Source organism: Ruditapes philippinarum, unplaced genomic scaffold (genome assembly GCF_026571515.1).
Source record: "Ruditapes philippinarum isolate M1 unplaced genomic scaffold, ASM2657151v2 ctg2542_1_1_1_1, whole genome shotgun sequence".
In the NCBI taxonomy this organism is placed as follows: Eukaryota; Metazoa; Mollusca; class Bivalvia; order Venerida; family Veneridae; genus Ruditapes; species Ruditapes philippinarum.
In genome coordinates, this window is record NW_026857661.1 from 109,516 (window position 1) to 116,969 (window position 7,454).

Here is a 7,454-nt window from a genome sequence, read left to right on the forward strand (position 1 = left end):
TGCAAGCACATCCAAATAAAAATGTTTGCATTATCTAAATAATCGATCCATCCTTTTTATTCTTTTATAGCTGTATTGTTGTTGTTGTTGTTTTTTGTTGTTGTTTTTTGTTGTTGTAATTTTGATTGTGTAGATTGTGTTATTATCAAATGCAATCATGATACATGTATAGTCTGCAATTCAGTAAAAGTATGATAAAATAAACAACATTCTTGCCTAAAAACTGCGCACGTAGGTGTAAATTAACAGATTAACGTATAAAATAACGCAAGAACGAGCCGTTGTTGGCACCTTGTAAAATAGCTCACTGCAATGACGGCCCCAGAAATAACATCGCACTAGCACTTGTAAAACATGATGAAATTTGTGTTTATACTGAAAAATAAGTAACGAAACGTGGAATTACCGAATTAAAAATACACTTTTTGCAAGAATAATGCTTATAAATATTTTTGCATACCATGCGGGCTCTAGCATTGTGTCCATTGTGTTTCTGCAGATGTTTATGTACGAAAAAGGATGTATTAATCCATAGTGCTTGATAGTTTACAATAATTCACCAAAGGTTTTAAACTGATCAAAACTGTTGTACATGTATTTTGGTATAAAATCTCGCCCTGCTGGGATTGAGTTGTGATAAGCCTTTACCAAAAATCTAGAACCAGGTTCACCTGCAAATCCGTGCTGTCTGGTCAGGTTTTATACTGCTGGTATCTGATATTGAAATCCCCTCAACTTCAAATGAACTGTTCCTGATATAAAGTAAGGCAAATCCATTACACAATTAAACAAGTTCATTAAGGGTTCATTGTTTAAGCATAATGGGTAATATGATAGCTTTTCGAGTAGAATTTCAAAGTGGAACTCTATTTAACCGCATACAATAATTTGGGGTGCCCTTTACGATGAATGTCGAATAGAGCTGTCGATATGAAAATGATGATAAACGGAATCCCTAAAGAACGTCTAAAACGACAAAATTGAAAATGTTGCAGGTGATGGAAAGTGCAAGTTATCGTCCACGCTCCAAGCACCGGCTTAAGCAGTGTTCAACATTTCAAACTGTACAAAGAATAAAGACGGAACCTGTTTTGACGATATAAAGATAAGGAAAATAAAAGGGAGGCAATTCCCCGTGTGCTGTTTACTTATGCTCAGATGGTTCTCAGTATTGCCTTGGATTAAGTTAGAAGTTTTCTTCAGTCATTATAGTCACCTATAATAATATTAGTTGGACTCATTCATCTCAAAACAATAGGAGTTATCTGCTCGTTTATGTTGTTTTTTTTAAAACCTTCAAAGAAAATATATCATATTTTTATAGAATAAAATTTGAACAACAGACGGACAGACAAAAAACAATTTGAATAATTTGACAAGGGGTGTTTTTCAAATTTTGAGTGTTACACTTATTTTTTCCATGGATGGTCAATAGATTCATTAGTTGATCATTATATAAAGATCACATTATTCACCAACAGCCACATGGTAGAACTACTTCGAATCTGTATTGTTTCCGGGATGATTTTTGGTTATCGGCAAGGTGTTCCGAAAAAAAAAATCGATTACTAAAAGAATAGTTATTTTCCATTTGACTTCATTTAAGGTATAGTTGTTTCTCTTCAGTCTTCTAAAGCTGGATATTTCAATTAAAATACGGACCCTCTTGACAATGTACATAAATACAAGCCGCCTCATTTGTACTATTTGTAATATTTCTTAAAGTCGTCAAAACACCCTGTCACGTGACAAGAATGTACTAAAGTAGGTAGGTATATATTACAACTCAGCTTTGGCTTTATCACGATATTATCCGATAAACGGGCGATCAGTATCGATATTTACCTAGTAATTAAATTCCGTAATCCTTAATGCTATATAAGCCTACCTTCGGTGATTACATTAATGCTTTATTTTTTTCTACATACATAACACATGGTATTAAACAATAAGTGGTTTATTAATTGACCTTTTTTGTTAACTTCTAGATTACCGCATTTTAAAAGAGATTAATATATTGATTACACTACGTTTGTTTTCACATTTTCGTGTTACATAATAATGTGCCCGCCTTTAGAGAGTGATAAATGTATTTTTATGAATTTCCCGCTTATACATGTGCATTATTTGCAGAATTCGCAGTATGAAAGAAGATTAATTCGGCCTAGATTCCTAATCTAATATTTAACAAAGGATATTATTTAACCTTTTGTATCATAGTTTGGAGACCTTTCTGTTGAAAATGTGTCAGGGTTAAATCGTATACATATACATGCACAGTGCGTTAACTGGAGTGCGGGTATTAGTTACCCGCACTCCAGAGCATGCCCATTGATTGGCTCATTTTTGTTGGGGTTTACATATTGTGACGGCAGTGAAAGTGAAATCGACAGAAATGTCATATTTAGATGCTCGTTCATTGGTTCATTTTTGCCGGGGTTTCATATTGTAACAACAGGGAACGTGTTTTTATGTTTGACTATGATACAAAAGAGAAAGAACACCAAAACACTCGGTAATCTGATTAATACTCGGGGGCTATGCCCCCTCGTACAAATCAGATAACCTCGTGTTTCGGTGCTCTTTCTATTACTTACCACATGAGCATATTGTGAAAAATGTCCGTGTTCATTGAAAAGCCTCATGTTACAAGTTCAAACTGCTATGAAACTATGAAAAATGCTTCAATACTGATGAAACTTGGCACATATGTTGACTGGACCATAGCCTCTGTAACAGCATGCTGAATCGTAATTTTCCTGTTACCATGGCAACAGGGGGGACGTCTCAATATTGCGAAAAATCACTATTTTGCTTTGGTTTTTTATCAAAACTGATTTCAAAGTGCTGCAACTTCTCAATGGATTGAGATAGAGTAAAAGGCTTTTAAGCGTTGGTTACTAGTTACCCTTAGATCGACCCGATGCAATTGTTAGCTTGTCACATGTCCAAAATTTTCTTGGCGATGAGGGGGACTACCGCCCCCTTCAATCCCCACAAACAGAAGGGGGCACATCCCACTTCTGGCAACCTCTTGATGTACCATTTTGATGGGGGCCGCGTCCAAAATGCAATCACTTTTTTAACAACATTTCTCAAACAAAAACAGTGTTTGGGGCCTAAATAGGGCAATTTTTATAATGCTTGAGGCTTAAAAAAGGGGGGGGGGGTCAAAAAGCCGCCAAAACACGTCTATATGATGTAAAAGGTTAATATGAATCCGTAAGCGAAAACGTATATCTTTCTTTTTCATTTCTGCTACTAGGCACTATTGCACTATTGATCATCATCATTTCATTATCAATCAGTTAATCGGAAGCACCACGGCTTTACTTTCTAACCGGAACACCCCTTTTCTTCTCCGACACACCCTCTGCTGTCCAGACCAACCCTTCCGCTTTCCAGACACGCCCATCCGCTTTACACACCATGTTGCTTTTCATGCATGCCCGTCCACTGTTCATGCCCAGGGATCCGTGTTTCAGGGAACACTTGTACCAGAATCAAGACCGGCTCCTGGATCTTTAATTTGTGACAAAACTGGCCAGTCTCTTAGATAAATGGAGAGTCTCCTTCATACAGGTTGTCTCTTCTTAGAGCACTTTAGAGATAATAAAATCGGTTTCATTAGGTATCAAAATATCGCCAATGTGTATTAATTTCTATATCATAATATAGAAATTAATACATATTTGCCATATTTTGATATTTATTTATATTCGATGAAGAATACATACAAATTTCTGATGCACTAGTACGAAAAGGTTTGACTTTTATATGAGTGGGACCAATTTTCCCGACGCTCGTCAACGTTACCATAAATACTGTAGAATGTGCATTAATGCAAATGATGATTTTTTTCAACTGGATCATAAGCATATTTCTCCGAAGTAACAGTTTTGAATGTTATATCTAGATATGCTTGTAAAAAAAGTTATGAAACGTTTCCTGAGCCCCCGTAGTTCGGTTTATCGGATAAAACGAACATAATTCCTAACGTCATAAGTAAAATAGTTTTATAGTGGACAAGTAAAATTAGATAAAATGTATATGTTATATATAAGAATTTGGAATAGCTGTGATGATGCAGCATAATCATTTTATTTTGATTTTTTACAAGTGTGAATTTCCTTTGTTTATCAATGTATTATTTTTTTTTAAAATGACAATTCTGAAATGAGCAAACATGAGTTTTGTGTTTCTTGGTATAATTATGCTTTTTATAGACAATACATGAATTTGTTTTACTCAAGAATTCTTAATGATAGTTTTACGCTATGACCATAAATCCACATCTAAAAAATCCACATCTAAAAATCAGCGTCACATGTCTAGGTTCATTAAACATGTGTGATAACATTTTGTCACCACAATGCCGAGCTCATGACGTCTAGGTTCATCAAACATGTGTGGTATGGGTTAAAAGATAACATTTTGTATGGGTTAAAAGATAACATTTTGTCATCATAATGCCGACCTCATGATGTCTAGGTTCATCAAACATGTGTGGTATGGGTTAAAAGATAACATTTTGTCATCATAATGCCGACCTCATGATGTCTAGGTTCATCAAACATGTGTGGTATGGGTTAAAAGATAACATTTTGTCATCATAATGCCGAGCTCATGACGTCTAGGTTCATCAAACATGTGTGGTATGGGTTAAAAGATAACATTTTGTCATCATAATGCCGAGCTCATGACGTCTAGGTTCATCAAACATGTGTGGTATGGGTTAAAAGATAACATTTTGTCATCATAATGCCGAGCTCATGACGTCTAGGTTCATCAAACATGTGTGGTATGGGTTAAAAGATAACATTTTGTCATCATAATGCCGACCTCATGATGTCTAGGTTCATCAAACATGTGTGGTATGGGTTAAAAGATAACATTTTGTCATCATAATGCCGACCTCATGATGTCTAGGTTCATTAAACATGTGTGGTATGGGTTAAAAGATAACATTTTGTCATCATAATGCCGACCTCATGATGTCTAGGTTCATTTAACATGTGTGGTATGGGTTAAAAGATAACATTATGTCATCATAATGCCGAGCTCATGACGTGATCATTTAGTTCTAAGACAATAAATAATTTATCAAATTAGCAGCATAATCATGGTAGTTGAGAAAGTGAAACCCAATAAGTTGAACATATCTATTTTAACTTGATTGTGATAAAAGCTTATTGTTTATTTAAAACACCCTTGAACCTGCTGCCCGGGACTTACCAGTTTTGGTGTCACTTAAGGAAACATGGCATGGCTACATAAAATGTAGTAAGCAAATGATCTGAAAAGTTGCACACAAGTTATTGGTCTAGACCTTTATCAAATGGTACATCAATCTTGACAGAATATTTCCAGTCCCGTGATGTCAAAACACTTCTGTGGAGTTCATTTTAACATTTTACATACGTACGTCTGTAATAGACTGTATTATTCTTTTACCTGCTATTTTTGCAGCAAATATAAAACTTAATATTATACTTTTGTAGCTTTCTGGGACTTTGTATTTTGCTACGAGCAGCGTAAGAAAATTGATATCTCGCGAGACCGAAGGATGTGATGGATATCAAATTGAGTAGAAAAATGCCTGGCCTCAGAAAGATTCTACAACATAATTATCCTTTTATTACATACCTTCACGCTTTAAGACAAGTTTCAATATACTTAACCTTTATTCTATTAGTTATTTCAAGAAATAAAATTCACGAATGGCGGATGAATATGTACTTTTTGCAAAACAGACCACGCCTTCTTAAGTTTTGGTTCCAGTTTTCAAATGCTACCGAATTTACATTTCATGTAAATAAAGGGAGGTTATTAAAAATTTGTTTTCGATAAAGTCTAAGCCAAAATTTTTCAATAAGAAATGAATGCATATATTTAAATGATATAACATTCCACTTAAGTGTTGTTACATCCTTAATTACAACTTATAGGATCTTTAACTCTTATGTAGAGAAAAATCGTTTGCGTATTAATCGATTGTTGATTTATCAAGAGGCAAGCCGGTGTCATTTATGTAAATGAGAACATTTAAAAGACCTAGTATCGTATGGAGGGCGATCGTTGCCAAAATTCCAGACATGTAATGTGTTCCTTTTGAAAACTACTTTTGAAAATGCGAACATGTATGTCTAGCATTTTTTATTGCATTCGTGCACAGCAAATGATATGCCTCTTAATCCAATCTTTTAATTGAAGGCACCCGCTTTTAAATAACACGTTTACATGTAAATCTTAACAACTGACCTAACATGGAGAACAACAAGACATTTACAAGTTCGTATCTACCATTGCATATAATACATAAGCATGTTTACACACGTGTAGATATATATCTGTACCTGAAAAACACAAATGAAATGTAAAACTCGAATGCAGAAAATATAATTTAATTAAACGTGTTCCAGTCGTAGAACTACAACAGTACGTTTACACAGTTACATGTTTAAAATGACAAAAGTAGATTCACAAAGTTATACGATTCTAAGTCATGCATGACGCCCCGCCTCTCTCTGAGTATTTGCGATCTTCTATCACGGAAATGTACGGACAGGTAAAATACCCGTCGCCTCACTCCTATTTCTCAATAAAGTGAAGGAAAACACGGCGTCCATTCTAACTTTTTTATTTCTATAAAAAGTCCAATATTATTGGTATCAAATGAAAGATTACTCCATAAGCTTTCTATGAGTGCCTCGGAAATAAAAATGAATTAAATAGATGTATGGAATTTTTAGGTTTTTTTACTCTGAAAATAACACTCTCGAATTGGTAAGAAAAACACGGCGTTCCCTCCAAACTTTTTTTTAAGTTCGTAATATATTTTGATAATTTTGGATTGAAATAAAGTGTGCTTCATACGATTTATGATATATAATTATATAATGCCTAAAAATAAAAATGAATTAAATCAAACTGAATTAACTTTCGTTAAAAAGTTTATCATGTTACTTTTTGTAAAATAGAGAAAATAAGAATCCCTAATTAAAGAACGCTCAAAACGACAAAATTGAGAATGTTGCAGGCCCGGTTTGATTGAGCCTGCTCATGGACGGTAATGGAAAGAGCAAGTTATCGTCCACGCCCCCTAGCACCGGCTTAAGCAAAATTCAACATGAACTGGTACAATTTTGAAACATCCGCAGATGTGTTAATATGGCGATTATCATGGAACCTTCAATGTGACACGTAAGTGCCATACCATGAAAAACGGCATATGATCCCCAAGTAAAAAAAAACACACTCTGAACTTCAGTAAGAAAAAAAACATGGCGCCCCCTACTTACTTTTTTTATTTCTTGGTCAATTTTGATAATAAACAAGATAATCAAGGAAAGGCGGCGGAAAATTACATAAGAATTGCAGATTCGGTTTGATTGAGTCTGCACATGAGGGATAATGAATAAGTGACGATTATCATGGAACCTTCAATGTGACAC